Source organism: Anopheles coustani (assembly GCF_943734705.1).
Source record: "Anopheles coustani chromosome X unlocalized genomic scaffold, idAnoCousDA_361_x.2 X_unloc_39, whole genome shotgun sequence".
NCBI classification, from domain to species: domain Eukaryota; kingdom Metazoa; phylum Arthropoda; class Insecta; order Diptera; family Culicidae; genus Anopheles; species Anopheles coustani.
In genome coordinates, this window is record NW_026525147.1 from 212,501 (window position 1) to 228,268 (window position 15,768).

At 51.5% G+C, this 15,768-nt stretch overlaps 1 non-coding gene across 1 annotated transcript; it reads right to left on the bottom strand.

Moving 5' to 3' along the window:
- Positions 1-12,831: 12,831 nt before the first annotated feature.
- LOC131270542 (5.8S ribosomal RNA) lies at positions 12,832-12,986 on the bottom strand. The gene has a single exon (XR_009179603.1). It is a non-coding gene; the product is annotated as a 5.8S ribosomal RNA (ribosomal RNA).
- Positions 12,987-15,768: the final 2,782 nt, after the last annotated feature.

Below are 15,768 nucleotides of genomic sequence, written 5' to 3' on the forward strand. Positions count from 1 at the left end.
CACTTTGGCCCGCTGTGCCGTCGCATCAGCAGTGCAAGTGCTGTCGCTACTCGAGAAGCCTTTTGAGTGACCTGCTTGACGTGCTCTGACCACTTAAGATTGTGTTTAATGCGCACTCCTAGATATTTGATGTCGGTTGCCGAACGAAGAGGAACGCCGTTGATGTTAACTGGGATGTTCTTGTAATCCTTCTTCTTTTTCGACACCATCACAATATCCGTCTTAGCTGCGGCGAGCTCCAGCTGGTGTTCGCGCATCCAAGCCACAACCCTATTCACAGACTCCTCCGCCAAACTCGCGGCCAGTGCTGGCGTGGGTCCTGGTGCCAGGAGCACGAGGTCGTCAGCGAAGGCGACAAGCTCTACACCGGCGGGCATGTCGATGGACAGGACGGCGTCATACATGGTGTTCCACAGCGTCGGACCAAGTATGGAACCCTGTGGGACTCCCGCCGACAATTCCCGGGTGACCGGACCGTCCGACGTCTCATAAACCAGCAGCCGTCCCCGAAACCAGCTTTCCAGTATCCGCTGCAGGCATGCCGGAACGTGCTTTCCTTGCAGTGCTTTGGCGATGGATCGCCAGCTCGCCGTGTTAAAAGCATTGCGTACATCCAATGACACCACCATCAGACACTTGTTAGCCCTCCGATCCGTCATTCGGTGGGCCATCGCACGCTGGCCGGCCTCCTTAACACGTTCAATCGCCTGTATTGTAGACCTGCCCTTTCTGAATCCATACTGAGACGGCGACAGGCGAGGGTGATCTGGGTCTTCCAGGTGTTCATTTAGGCGATCCAAGATCAGCCGCTCCAAGATCTTGCCTGATCCGTCGAGCATCCCAAGAGGCCGAAAGGATGACGGATCGCCCTGAGGTCTTCCGAACTTGGGTAGCAAAGCAAGTCGTTGTCGCTTCCAGTCAGCGGGAAAGGTGCATTGATCGAAGCACTCCTGGAACACGCGGCGGAACGTCTCCGTGTGCTCGCGAACAGCGACCCTCAGTGCCGCATTGATGATGCCATCGGGTCCCGGGGCCTTAGTGGGCACCATCCGCGCCGCGATCGCCAAGAGCTCCTCATCCGACACCTCCCTCACTGGCTCCTGCGTTGTCTGCCCCCAATCGACCAGATCCGGTGCAGGCCACTCAAAAGTGCCATGATCCGGGAAGAGTTCCGACACGACGTGCTGTAGAATCGCAGGATCTCGCTCCGGGGGGACGCGGCTACCCTTAAGGCGTGACGTTACTACCTTGTAGGCAGTGCCGAAGACGTTGTCCTCAGCTTCCGCAATCATCTCATCAAAGCTACGGTCCTTGCTTGCCTTGATGGCACGGGCGAGTTCCTTCTTACAGCTCCTGTGCCGTTCTCTGGCCAACTCTCGCTGTGCACCGGTTCCGGCGGTCAAAATCGCATCCTCAGATGACTTGCACTGCTCCCTGAGAAGGCCGATTTCCTGCGTCCACCAGTACATTTCCGGTCTCACCAAAAACTGCGCTGGCGGTGCCCTCTGCATCACCTCATCGCAGGCTCTAGTAAGTCCAGCGGTGAGAGTCGCCGGTGATACCGCCGCTTCGGCAAACCCGGAAGCCTGGAGCGCGATCTGGAAGGCTTCGGGATGGAATTGACGCAACTTCCATCTCGGTCCAATCTGCTCGCGTTGTCGCTGCCGGTCGCGATGCTGGTGCTGTTGTTGCGGTTGCCTCTGCTGGTGTGGTGAAGCGCCGCTGACTGGTGTCGCGGATACGCTGAATCTCACGTATCTGTGGTCACTGTTGGTGAAAGTGTCGAGCACCCGCCAGTCGTTACCGGGTTCAATGGCCGGACTGGCGAAGGACACGTCGACCACACTTTCAGTAGCACTGCCGTTGCCGACGAACGTGGGCACACTGCCGCGGTTCAAGATCGCCAGGTCAAGCTGGTCGACGACCTCGGCGAGATCTTCACCACGCGGCTTCGTCCTCGCGCTGCCCCATCGCACGTGCCAGGCATTGAAGTCGCCCGCCAAGACTACGAGGGGGTGTGCTCTGGCCTCGATATCGATCTCGTCGAGCAGCCGCTGGTAGTCCTCGTCCGTCCATCCCGGTGTTGGTGGGGCGTAGCAAGAGATGAAGGTCACCCCCGCCACCTGGACCGACACCAGTCCTACCCTACTTGCCCAGACTCGCTGTATGGGCAAGGCTCCGGTCGTTATAACAGCTGCCTTCGCTGTCGAGTCCACCGCCCAGTTCCCGTTATTGGGTGGAACACGGTAGATCTCCGACGCCAGCACAATGTCGATCCTTTGCTCCCGTGCGGTCTGGAGCATGAGGTCTTGTGCTACCCTGCTGCGCGCCAAGTTGATCTGGAGGATCTTCAACCCAGCGTCACGCCCTCTAACAGTGATGTTCGTAGCTAGCGGGAACATGACGGCTGGCTACTTCCGCTGCAAACCGGTGAACCTGTCTGATGTTGTCCGGAACACGTAAGGCACTTGGGGCCCGAGCTGCACTCCTTGGCCTTGTGCTGCTTCGAACCGCAACGGAAGCAGCACTTGGAGTAGTCAGGGCCGGTGCACTCGCGAGAGCGGTGCCCCTTGCCAAAGCAGCGGTAGCAGAGCTGCTCTCCTGCAGGGACCGATGCGAGCGCCTGCACGACGCAACTCGTGTTCCCTATGGTGACCCGGTGACCGTCGAGAAGCTGGCACTGCCCGCGCGGCAGCTTGATATGGGCTTTCTGCAGCCCGTCGTACCGCCGCCACAGCCGAACTGCCTCGCCCGGAACCGTCAGCCCCGCCTGTCGCTTAATCGCCGAAATCAAGTCGTCGACAGTCGCCAGCATGTCGATTCCTGTGATCGCGGCCGTCTGCTTGTCGACAAGGAGGTGGGCCACTCCATCCTCCTTGATGGCTTCGCTGACATCGGCCAGCACACTCTCGCAGTCCGTGTTCGGCTTCAGCCACAGCGACAGCTTCCGCTCCCCTGTGCGGCAAACCCTCGCCACGAACTGATCCACATTGGTCTTGGAACGCACTGCCTTGTATGTGTCGAGGAAGGCCTTGCCCTCGTTGGCCTCGAGGACGATCACCGCAGGCCTCTCCACTTTAGCAGCGCTCTTTCCCGCTTTCTGTGGTGCTGCTCTCTTGTCTCCCTTGGCCACGACTTTAGCAAAGGATGCTGGTTGCGCATGCACCTTGGTTGCCACAGCCGCTGCTTTCTTTACCTTCGGTTTTGGCTTTCCTGGAGCCATGGCCTGGGACAAGACGGCCTCGACCGGGATCTCGGGGACATCAGGCGTAATGACTTCGTTCATGCCCGTCGGTTCGCCCTCTTTTTTCTTGCCGCGCCTTGCCCGGGTCCGCTTTCGTTTGGGAGTGTCGCCAGGTGGATGCTGGCTTTGCCCAACAGCACTGGAGTCGACGACATGTTGTTGTTGCTGCTGCGTAGCTACCGCCAACTCTCCCATCGAGTGGAGTCCACTTTGGAGCAGCATAAGTTCTCTTTCGCTGGCTGCCGCACGCTCGCGCAGGCTGTTGTTTTCACGCTTCAGCTCACTGTTTTCACGAGCCATCAGCTTCAGCTTCATCTTAAGCTCTGTGTCGCCATCCTTGGCCGTTGCCCGGCTAGCCTCCATCTCGCTAACCTTCGCGAGGAGGGTCTCGACGGTTGCCCGGAGTTCCCTCAACTCACTACTGAGGCTTGCAACTGACGGCGCCTGCTGCGGTGCTTCGGCCACTTGCTGGACGACGGTTGAGTTCATCTCGTCCTCTTCGCTCTCCTCGGACAACTCCATATCGCTGGCTTGCAGGGCCATTCGCTGCAGCACTACCATTGGCCGAGTGGGCGCCGCTGTCGATGGCGCGATGCTGCCTCCCTTTCGCGGCCGAGTCAACGGCAGCGCAGCCGATGGTGATGAAGATGTCGTTGCATCGTCCCTGTCGTCCTCCGTTGATGGTGCGGGAGCATCACAGGTGGACCGGAGCCTGGCCGACTTACGCGTCGAAGGCACCCCCGATGCCTGCTCCATTCCCTAACTGCTTCGTCGAAAATCCCCAACGCCAAAAATGCCGACAAATGCCGAAAGATCGCCCGTTTCCCAAGCAGTCGTGGGCAAGGGGGGAAGGGATTCGGCTTGTGGGGGGGAGGGGAGGGGGAGGGGGGTCGAGGGGCTGCGGATGCACAAAATCTGTCCGGGTGCAATCACTTACCGCTCGTCGAAAAGCTCTTTTTTCGCTGCTTCCGCGTATTTCCAGCAGCTGCCCGAATTTTCTTGCACCGGAGACACTTTAACGCCGTAAGGTAGGCAGTCCGAACTTGCTTGGTGTTCCCAGGGCGAAAGAGCGGGGACACTTTACTGACTGAAGGCGCCGTGCAGTAGGCAATCTCTAGTTGCTCAGCGTTCCCTGGGCTACTAACCGGAGACACTTTCTGGAAGGCGCCGCAAAGTAGGCAATCAGCTTAGCGGAGACACTTGGTGGATTGTGGGTGCCGTGAAGTAGGCAATCCTGGCGCCGTGGAGTAGGCAATTTCTAAGCGGGGACACTTCACGGATTGCAGGTGCCGTGAAGTAGGCAATCCCAGCGCCGTAGAGTAGGCAATTTCGGTGCAAGTGTCGTCCGTGTTGCCGCCTGGTAGGAGTTATAACGGCCAATTCCAACGGTTTTTTCGGATTAACGGCCGAATTGAAAAAACGGCCGTTTTAAGCTTCCAGCGCCAACTGTCGCTTCGAACTCAATCGGGTTTGAGAGAATGGATCTTCCCGGACGGAGCCACACCGATTCCTCGACCCGGCGACCGTAAACACGCCTCCAAATGTCGTAACGGTCGCCGATTTCGTGTTTTTCACTACTTTTCACTTTTTCACTATGAAAAACACATGCACTGACTCGCGTATTATTTTTAAAAAATAGTAAATTCACTCCTCTAACAGAATATCACCACTTTTTTACCACTTTTTTAGTTTTTGTAGCCAAGAAAAATATTTTTCCGATTTTGGGTGGCAAAGAGTGTAAAATCGACAAAATCGGACCACTTTATACACCCTTTAACACCCATTTTTCAAAACTGCGCTTTTCGATGTTTTTACGCTAATTTTATCACAAATTCACCGATTTGAGTGCGGTTTTCGCTCACTTTCGATGCATTGTATCGGGCACTAACAGAAAAACCACACCCGGCCAGGATCCGGACACTTTTGGGCGTAAAAACTACGGAGTCCCAAATGGGGCTACGCCCCGGGACAAAAAATGTGCCGTTTTTGAATTAAATTGTTTTCAGCCAATTTTAATCCGATTTTGATGCGGTTTTCGCCGGAGCACCTCTAATTGGCACCAGCACTAACTATTCCCGACGATATTTTACTGCTCCGTGCACTTTTTTACCGTTTTTCGGATATTGCCACTTTCCATACAAAAAATCAACAAAACTTGATTTCACTTTTTTCGGTGCCAAATCAACCGATTTCGATGCGGTTTTCACCGGAGCACCTCTTTTTGGCACCAAAACTAACATTTAACGGTGAAAAACACGGGTTCCGATCACTTTTTACACTTTTTTTGAGGTACGGCTATTCCCCATACAAAATGTAAACAAACACTTATTCACCGTTTTATTAATTGAAATCCATGATTTCAGTGCGGTTTTCACTACTAATCTGTAGATTGGCACTAGTTTTAACGATTTGAATAAACTTTTCCGGGTTCTTTTCACTTTTTACACGAAATTTTTGCAAAAAACACGGAGCGACGCTCAGCACGTGTTGACGCTACGGCGTTTGACAGCTCACTACAGGGATAACTGGCTTGTGGCCGCCAAGCGTTCATAGCGACGTGGCTTTTTGATCCTTCGATGTCGGCTCTTCCTATCATTGCGAAGCAAAATTCACAAAGCGTAGGATTGTTCACCCTTTCAAGGGAACGTGAGCTGGGTTTAGACCGTCGTGAGACAGGTTAGTTTTACCCTACTGGTGTGCAAGTACTATCTCAATGGAATTCCTGTGCAGTACGAGAGGAACCACAGGTACGGACCAATGGCTCAATACTAGTCCGAGCGGACTTTGGTATGACGCTACGTCCGTCGGATTATGCCTGAACGCCTCTAAGGTCGTAACCGAACCAGGCTGGTAGTATATGTATAGGAGTCGTTAGCTAGATGGCTAATAACATCACGAGACCGGATTGAGTCTTCTATAGACTCTTTCCATTTATTGGAAACCCTCAAACTGAGCCTATCGCGAGTGCGCTCGCCGAAGTACCTGAAGTGGGAAAAGGCGTTGTGCTTGCCGATCTTCCAAGAATAGTTTCGACTCCTAAGACCACCCGAAAACGACGGGTTTGCAGGCTGGGCGCTACGCATTGAAGAGAGATGTACATTTCGATCCTTTCAGGCGACCCATGCTTGGTGGTTGTGTGCGGTGTGCTCCCCCCGGGGGGCACATGCGGCATACCGTGTGTGGACTAGTTGGACCCACCCTTGCGGTGGACCGACCGGTCAGTGGTGTTTGCGGGTTAACACATGCGAGCGTTGCGGCCCAGAGGCCTTACCGCCTTTCACTGCGGGTTCGTCAAGAACTTGGAGATGGTCGCAACGCATCGGGTCCTCCCGGGGTACTTGGTGTTTGGATGCTGGCTTGGTGATTAAACACTTGATATTCCATCTTCGGATGAATTTCGGGTGTCACCTGTTGCCTAAGACCACTTGCATGTTTAGCTCGCCGTGGGGTAGCAAGCGTTGTGATCTAATGGCCTTACCGGGCAAACACTTTCGGTTCGTCAAGGACTTGGAGTGCCGGGACGGGTTGGCGGATCCATCACTCTGAGTATGCCGGGTTGATACTTGGGGTTGGTTTGGTTTTGGTGACCCAATACTAGATGTACCATCTCGGTGGTATGTCAGTATCACCTATACTCCAGACCACTTGCATGGTTAGCAAGCGTTGTGATCTAATGGCCCAACCGGGCAAACACTTTGGGTTCGCAAGGACTTAGAGTGCCGGGACGGGTTGGCGGATCCAACACTCTGGGTACCTCCGGGTACTTGGGGTTGGTTGAGGACTTGGTGAACAAACACTTGATATACACTCTCCGGATGTACTTCGGGTATCGCCTGTTGTCCGAGACCACTTGCATGGTTAGCAAGCGTTGTGGTCTAATGGCCCTACCGGGCAAACACTTTGGGTTCGCAAGGACTTGGAGTGCCGGGACGGGTTGGCGGATCCAACACTCTGGGTACCTCCGGGTACTTGGGGTTGGTTGAGGACTTGGTGAACAAACACTTGTTGTACACTCTCCGGATGTACTTCGGGTGTCACCTGTTGTCCGAGGCCACTTGCATGGTAGCAAGCGTTGTGATACAATGGCCCTACCGGGCAAACACTTTGGGTTCGCGAGGACTTGGAGTGCCGGGACGGGTTGGCGGATCCAACACTCTGGGTACCTCCGGGTACTTGGGGTTGGTTGAGGACTTGGTGAACAAACACTTGTTGTACACTCTCCGGATGTACTTCGGGTGTCACCTGTTGTCCGAGGCCACTTGCATGGTAGCAAGCGTTGTGATACAATGGCCCTACCGGGCAAACACTTTGGGTTCGCAAGGACTTGGAGTGCCGGGACGGGTTTGCGGATCCAACACTCTGGGTACCTCCGGGTACTTGGGGTTGGTTGAGGACTTGGTGAACAAACACTTGATATACACTCTTCGGATGTACTTCGGGTATCGCCTGTTGTCCGAGACCACTTGCATGGTTAGCAAGCGTTGTGGTCTAATGGCCCTACCGGGCAAACACTTTGGGTTCGCGAGGACTTAGAGTGCTGGTAGTGGTTGGCGGACCCAACACTCTGGGTACCTCCGGGTACTTGGGGTTGGTTGAGGACTTGGTGAACAAACACTTGTTGTACACTCTCCGGATGTACTTCGGGTGTCACCTGTTGTCCGAGACCACTTGCATGGTTAGCAAGCGTTGTGGTCTAATGGCCCTACCGGGCAAATACTTTGGGTTCGCGAGGACTTAGAGTGCTGGTAGTGGTTGGCGGACCCAACACTCTGGGTACCTCCGGGTACTTGGGGTTGGTTGAGAACTTGGTGAAGATACCCCTGTCACCTTGTTCGAGGCCACTTGCATGGTCGCAAGCGTTGTGATACAATGGCCCTACCGGGCAAACACTTTGGGTTCGCAAGGACTTGGAGTGCCGGGACGGGTTGGCGGATCCAACACTCTGGGTACCTCTGGGTACTTGGGGTTGGTTGAGGACTTGGTGAGCAAACACTTGATATACGTTCTTCGGATGTACTTCGGGTGTCACCTGTTGTCCGAGGCCACTTGCATGGTCAACGGTTGAGGTGGTGATGGCGGGTCGGTGCTGTAGGGTGCCGGCCTGTTGGCTGCCTTGGCCGGGTTGGTTGGTTAACACTTGATTGAGCTTGCACCCGAGGGTAATGGCACTTGAAGGTGGGTACCGGCCGGCTGACCTGGTGTGTTGGTTGGTTGGTGAACACTTGGCGGTACTTGCACTTGGCTGTGCTTGGACTTGAAGGTGGGATCTGGCTGGCCTAGGCCATTGGTGGTTGGTTGGTTGGTTAGTCCTTAGCTGGGCTGGCTGGCTGGCTGGCCATCGGTGGTGTGGTGTGGTGTGGTGTGTGGAGTCGAGCATCGCGCGCCGTTGCCTTCTTCGGAGTGTTGTGGGTACGCAAGTGCTTGCAGTGCAAAGAGGTTGGTGATGGAGTGACATTGCCTTCACCATGGAGTTGCGGGTACTTAGGTACTTGCAAGGAGATGGTGGTATGGTGGTGTTGCGTGTGTGGTGTTCGATTAGAAAGATATAATTTCTAAGTCCGGATTAGTGCTGTCAGTGGGGCCGCCGCTAACAGGTCCTGCACGGCCACCGTGGGGCTTGACTTGGCGCTATTCCGGACTTGGGGCGATCACGATGTCCCCGTGCGGGACTTAGAAGATGGAAGAACACAAGTACCCTTATCCCATGACTTGTGAGCGATTGGCATACGTTACCACATGAAGAGAAAAATTGGCTAAGTCCCGGATCCATATTATATGAAGAGAAAAATCGGCTAAGTCCCGGATCCATATTATATGAAGAGAAAAATTGGCTAAGTCCCGGATCCATATTATATGAAGAGAAATATCGGCTAAGTCCAGGATCCATATATAATAACCTAATAATCGGCTAAGTCCCGGATCCATATTATATGAAGAGAAAAATCGGCTAAGTCCAGGATCCATATATAATAACCTAATAATCGGCTAAGTCCAGGATCCATATATAATAACCTAATAACAGGCTAAGTCCAGGATCCATATTATATGAAGAGAAAAATCGGCTAAGTCCGAGATTGGGTCTGTCAGACATACACTTTCAAGATACCACACAAGCAAGCAAGATGGCCTAGTGATGGAACCATATAATATGAAGAGAAAAATCGGCTAAGTCCGAGATTGGGTCTGTCGGAAATACACTATCAAGTTACCACACAAGCAAGCAAGATGGCCTAATGATGGATCCATATGATATGAAGAGAAAAATCGGCTAAGTCCAGGATCCATATAATATGAAGAGAAAAATCGGCTAAGTCCCAGATTGGGTCTGTCAGAAATACACTTCCAAGTTACCACACAAGCAAGCAAGATGGCCTAGTGATGGATCCATATGATATGAAGAGAAAAATCGGCTAAGTCCAGGATCCATATAATATGAAGAGAAAAATCGGCTAAGTCCCAGATTGGGTCTGTCAGAAATACACTTCCAAGTTACCACACAAGCAAGCAAGATGGCCTAGTGATGGATCCATATGATATGAAGAGAAAAATCGGCTAAGTCCCAGATTGGGTCTGTCAGAAATACACTTCCAAGTTACCACACAAGCAAGCAAGATGGCCTAGTGATGGATCCATATGATATGAAGAGAAAAATCGGCTAAGTCCCAGATTGGGTCTGTCAGAAATACACTTCCAAGTTACCACATGAGCAAGCAAGTTACCACATGAAGAGAAAGCCGGCAAAGTCTGGGAATGTTACCACATGAACTGGAAAATGGGCAAACACCTACCTTCACAGGGAAGGTGAATAAGTAAGGCTGTAGACATCGGATCGACAAGCCAAAGACTGATATGGAAAGGAAATGAGTAGTACTAGCTTTCCTGAGAGTTGCAGAGCTTAGACTGCATATGAACGAAAGTTATTAAGCGTCAAAGTCAGAGAAGTTACCCAAAGGAACACAAGTTCCAACTTAGAGCATGTATACCGCCTAGACGGTAAGAGGTACGGCCAGGCTGAGGAATAAGGAAATGTTGGCCAACATGTTCCCTAACTATCCCCCGAAGACCGCAAAGCAATCCAACATCAACCAAGAAAGTTATAGCCCGATCAAGGAAACACCTACTTTGCACCGATATTGCACCAAATACATGTACCAAGCACCTTCGGTTGCATACCTGCAGGGGTTTACCATAGTAGGCCATGGAAGACCGATATACCGAACATAATCACTTTCTATCTCCTCGGGTGTTTGAGATAGCGCTTTGCGGTACAAGAACGAAAGTTAGACTTTATCTTGGTGCATCTTTTTGCCCAAGATCACAAGACCCTATCTACCAAGGCAAGAAAGTTGTGTGGGGACAAAATGTCCAAAAGTGCCCAAAGTGGCACACTTGAACCATATATTCGAGAAAAACACAAGTGTGGGCCCGAGCTAGCAAGTTGAAATGTTCTGACCGTCAGTAGCCCTAGTTGAGGTGCACTTATCATTATATGAGGCCAACGTGCCAGCTAGTCTCTAAAGGGGCGATATGGGTGTTCCAAGGTTTGTACCCAATTGAGGAAAAAACAGGGTAAGGTACGGTGTACCGCGAATAACTCGGGCTATAGATGTCCGATCGATGAGTTTGGCATATGTATGGAAAGGTCTCGACGAGACCTAACTACCCTGAAAGTATGAAGGCAAAGACTTGAATGACCGGGAAGTTATTAAGTGCACAAGTGGTAAAGTTGCACCAAAGTCCATGTTACCCGAAGTGGTACATGAACACCCAATATTCGACCAAAACACAAGTTTAGAGACGAGCTAGCGAGCTACATTGTTCAGACCGTCAGTAGCCCGCATCAAGACACGCATTTCATTATATTGAGCCTAGCCGCTAGCTCGACTCGAAGTCGGTCATATGGTTGGTTGATGGTTTGGACCGACCACGTGGTGTACCAAGGTGATGTACCTTTCATGAATTAAAACTCTGGCTGTATGGCACTGAGCGACAAGCTAAGGTGTGATTTGGAATAGTCTTGAGTGGGACTATTTAGGAAAAATGCGAACAAAAAATCACAAAGTCCTTGGGCGAAGCTATTAGCGAAACATAGAGCAAATTGGTACCAAAAACTATGGAAATGGGACTTGAGTCAAAAATAACCGCAAGTTGGAGAAGAGATAGCAAGCTTGCGTAGAACAATTATATTTGGTGCATGGTATCACCAACAAAAAAGTATATGGGGCCAAGGTGCTGGCTGGCCTCCAAAGTGGAGATATGGGCGATCCAAAGTTTGTACCCAAGTACGAACAAGTATGGAAAAAACAGGGTAAGGTACCAAGTACCATTAATAACTTCGGCTGTAGATGGCCGAGCGAGGCAAACGGCTCACCGTTGGAAAGGGTCCAACGGCACACCTGAACTTAGCCGAAAACCGGTTACCCGTGGGTTCCGATAGCCCATCGTCACCATTGAAGGTACGTAGAGGGTCGACAGCAGTTTCTTGGGACCTAGTGTCAGACATGCTCGCGGCAACCGGAGTCACCGCTAACATTTCGTAATGGATCACGATGTCCACACGCGGACCATGACAACTCACAAGGGTCGGGTCAGTCCAGAAAGGGTTCTGCTGACAGTCCAGGTGAGGGCGTCATGGCCCTATGGATAATTGAGTTCAACGAGCTTCACACCCTCGGCAGTTTCACGTACTATTTGACTCTCTATTCAGAGTGCTTTTCAACTTTCCCTCACGGTACTTGTTTACTATCGGTCTCATGGTTGTATTTAGCTTTAGAAGGAGTTTACCTCCCACTTAGTGCTGCACTATCAAGCAACACGACTCCATGGCACGCTCGGTCCATCATCCAACGGGCGCTGTTCTACGGGCCTATCACCCTCTATGGGTTCTGAGCCACATTCAAGTTGGACTTGAAAAGCGCTAAGATGACGGATAGTGAGACGCACCAGTACACGGAATCGGATAGACGGACAGGCCGCCACCCCTACGTGCTGAGCTTCTCCCGTTTCGCTCGCAGCTACTCAGGGAATCCCGGTTGGTTTCTTTTCCTCCCCTTATTAATATGCTTAAATTCAGGGGGTTGTCACACATGAACTGAGGCTTATGTACCTTGCGGTTGTTATCGTCACATCTGGCTTGCGACTACTTTGTTTCAATGTCCAATATGTACCGTTGGACTCGGTTAACGGGCTGTTAGCCCGCGTGTGGTTTAACTCACTGATACCTTCCATTGCCCATACGCTAGTTTGTTTGTGTTCCTTTGGTCAACTTCCATACTTGAATCATTTGTGCTACCGCTGCTGCTTCGACGCTACTTTGACATCTTCGCTTCTATTTAAATAAATAAATAAGCTGAAGCTAGACATCAGTAAACACCACCACAGACACCACAAGCACGCCTTCTCCTCGTACTTCCGCCTCACGCGGGAACACGGACGCTCTAAATACTTCGAATTCCAATGCCAGTATATTGTAAACCACGGGTTCTTTAATGCTAGCGGGTCGTCGCGACCCTAGTTAACATCATGGTGCACGTCTCGTGACGGGTGTCACGGCGTAGTTAAATGTATGCGATACATTTCTCAAATATAAGCGCTCAGTCATCTGTACATCATGGTAGGTTCCCACGACGTGCAATATGCGTTCAACTTATCAATGTTCATGTGTCCTGCAGTTCACATTATGACGCGCAGTTAGCTGCGGTCTTCATCGATCCATGAGCCGAGTGATCCACTGCCGAGGGTGACTAACTTGCGTAAGCCGCCGCTGTGCGCGTATACCCGTTCCCCGTAGGGAGGAGCAAGCCGCCGCTTAGAGACGAAGCATAAAGTGTCCTCATTCCACATAGGGCAAGCTGGATGAATCCATTTTACCCAGGACGGCCGAAGCGGCGTGGACCAGGGGAGAACTGAACCTTATACTTCACACCACAGTAAGTCTACGTGTCCTCTTCCACATAGGGCAAGCTAGAACTAACTATCTTACCCAGGACTGCCGAAGCAGCGTGGACCAGGGGAGGAACACACTTTTCATGGAAACGTAAGGCATCCATGACTGCCATAACGTAAGCCGCCGCTGTGCGCGTATACCCGTTCCCCGTAGGGAGGAGCAAGCCGCCGCTTAGAGACGAAGCATAAAGTGTCCTCATTCCACATAGGGCAAGCTGGATGAATCCATTTTACCCAGGACGGCCGAAGCGGCGTGGACCAGGGGAGAACTGAACTTTATACTTCACACCACAGTAAGTCTACGTGTCCTCTTCCACATAGGGCAAGCTAGAACTAACTATCTTACCCAGGACTGCCGAAGCAGCGTGGACCAGGGGAGGAACACACTTTTCATAGAAACGTAAGGCATCCATGACTGCCATAGTGCGTAAGCCGCCGCTGTGCGCGTAAACCCGTTCCCCGTAGGGAGGAGTCAAGCCGCCGCTTAGAGACGAAGTATGAAGTGTCCTCTTCCACATAGGGCAAGCTAGAATGAACTATCTTACCCAGGACCGCCGAAGCAGCGTGGACCAGGGGAGAACTGAACTTTATACTTCACACCACAGTATTGAGTAATGTGCCCTCTTCCACATAGGGCAAGCTGGAATGTTCCATTTTACCCAGGACGGCCGAAGCGGCGTGGACCAGTGGAGGACTACACAATCATGAGGTTTGATATCGACTTGTGTGTTTCAATAGGATACCGATGGTATGGTTTGAACCGATTTGATTTAGCCATTCTGAAGTCATCACTTGGTTGAAGCGCTGAACTAGGGAGGCATCGTTTACATATATATTGGTTTTCGCATGCTCTACTAGGTTAATGTCATGAGGCTGGCTATCGAGCATGCCCAAGTGATGACTTGATTGTGTGCTTGCTTGAATTCTTCACATTTCATACCATCGGTTAGTTGTCGAATCATTCCTCGATCATAACCTTCGTTCTTGGTTCATGTATGCTCTCTTCCACATAGGGCAAGCTAGAATTAACTATCTTACCCAGGACCGCCGAAGCAGCGTGGACCAGGGGAGAACTATACTTTGTCTTGTATGCCCTCTTCCACATAGGGCAAGCTAGAACTAACTATCTTACCCAGGACCGCCGAAGCAGCGTGGACCAGTGGAGGACTATACTTTGTTCATAACACCACAGTATTGAGTAATGTGCCCTCTTCCACATAGGGCAAGCTAGAATGAACTATCTTACCCAGGACCGCCGGAGCAGTGTGGACCAGTGGAGGACTACACAATCATGAGGTTTGATATCGACTTGTGTGTTTCAATAGGGTACCGATGGTATGTTTTGAACCGATTTGATTTAGCCATTCTGAAGTCATCACTTGGTTGAAGCGCTGAACTAGGGAGGGGCATCGTTTACATATATATTGGTTTTCGCATGCTCTACTAGGTTAATGTCATAGGGTTGGCTATCGAGCATGCCCAAGTGATGACTTGATTGTGTGCTTGCTTGAATTCTTCACATTTCATACCATCGGTTAGTTGTCGAATCATTCCTCGATCATAACCTTCGTTCTTGGTTCATGTATGCTCTCTTCCACATAGGGCAAGCTAGAATTAACTATCTTACCCAGGACCGCCGAAGCAGCGTGGACCAGGGGAGAACTATACTTTGTCTTGTATGCCCTCTTCCACATAGGGCAAGCTAGAATGAACTATCTTACCCAGGACCGCCGGAGCAGCGTGGACCAGTGGAGGACTATACTTTGTTCATTACACCACAGTATTAAGTATGGTGTCCTCTTCCACATAGGGCAAGCTAGAATTAACTATCTTACCCAGGACCGCCGAAGCAGTGTGGACCAGGGGAGGACTATACTTTATACTTCACACACTAGCCAAATTGAAGTCATCACTTGGTTGAAGCACTGAACTAGGGCGAGTCTATCGTTTACTTTGCATTGGGATAATACGCTGCATGCTCTCTTAGGTTAATGTCATGTGATTGGCTATAGAGCATGCCCAAGTGATGACTTTGTTTCAAGCTCAACAGGTAGGGTATTGAGTCCTCTTCCACATAGGGCAAGCTAGAATGAACTATCTTACCCAGGACCGCCGGAGCAGCGTGGACCAGTGGAGGACTCTATACTTTATACTTCACACCACAGTATTGAGTACGACTTGCATAAAGCCCCTAATGAGAACCACGAGGGCTCTCTCAATGTAGAACCACGAGGGCTCTAGTACCGATTCTCTCGGTACGGCTTGGTCCGTGTTCCTTTATGCATGTACTCGCAGAAAGTCTCAACCCGGAGGTCTTGACTTTGATTGTCATAGTTGGACTACGACGGGGCATCCGACCATTGCTGATCGAACACCCCTGATTCACCATCTTTCGGGTAGGCGGTACGCGTACCTCCGGACGCGGAAGTCTCAACCCGGAGGTCTTGACTTTGATTGTCATAGTTGGACTACGACGGGGCATCCGACCATTGCTGATCGAACACCCCTGATTCATCAACTTTCGGGTAGGCGGTGCGCGCACCTCCGACGCGGAAGTCTCAACCCGGAGGTCTTGACTT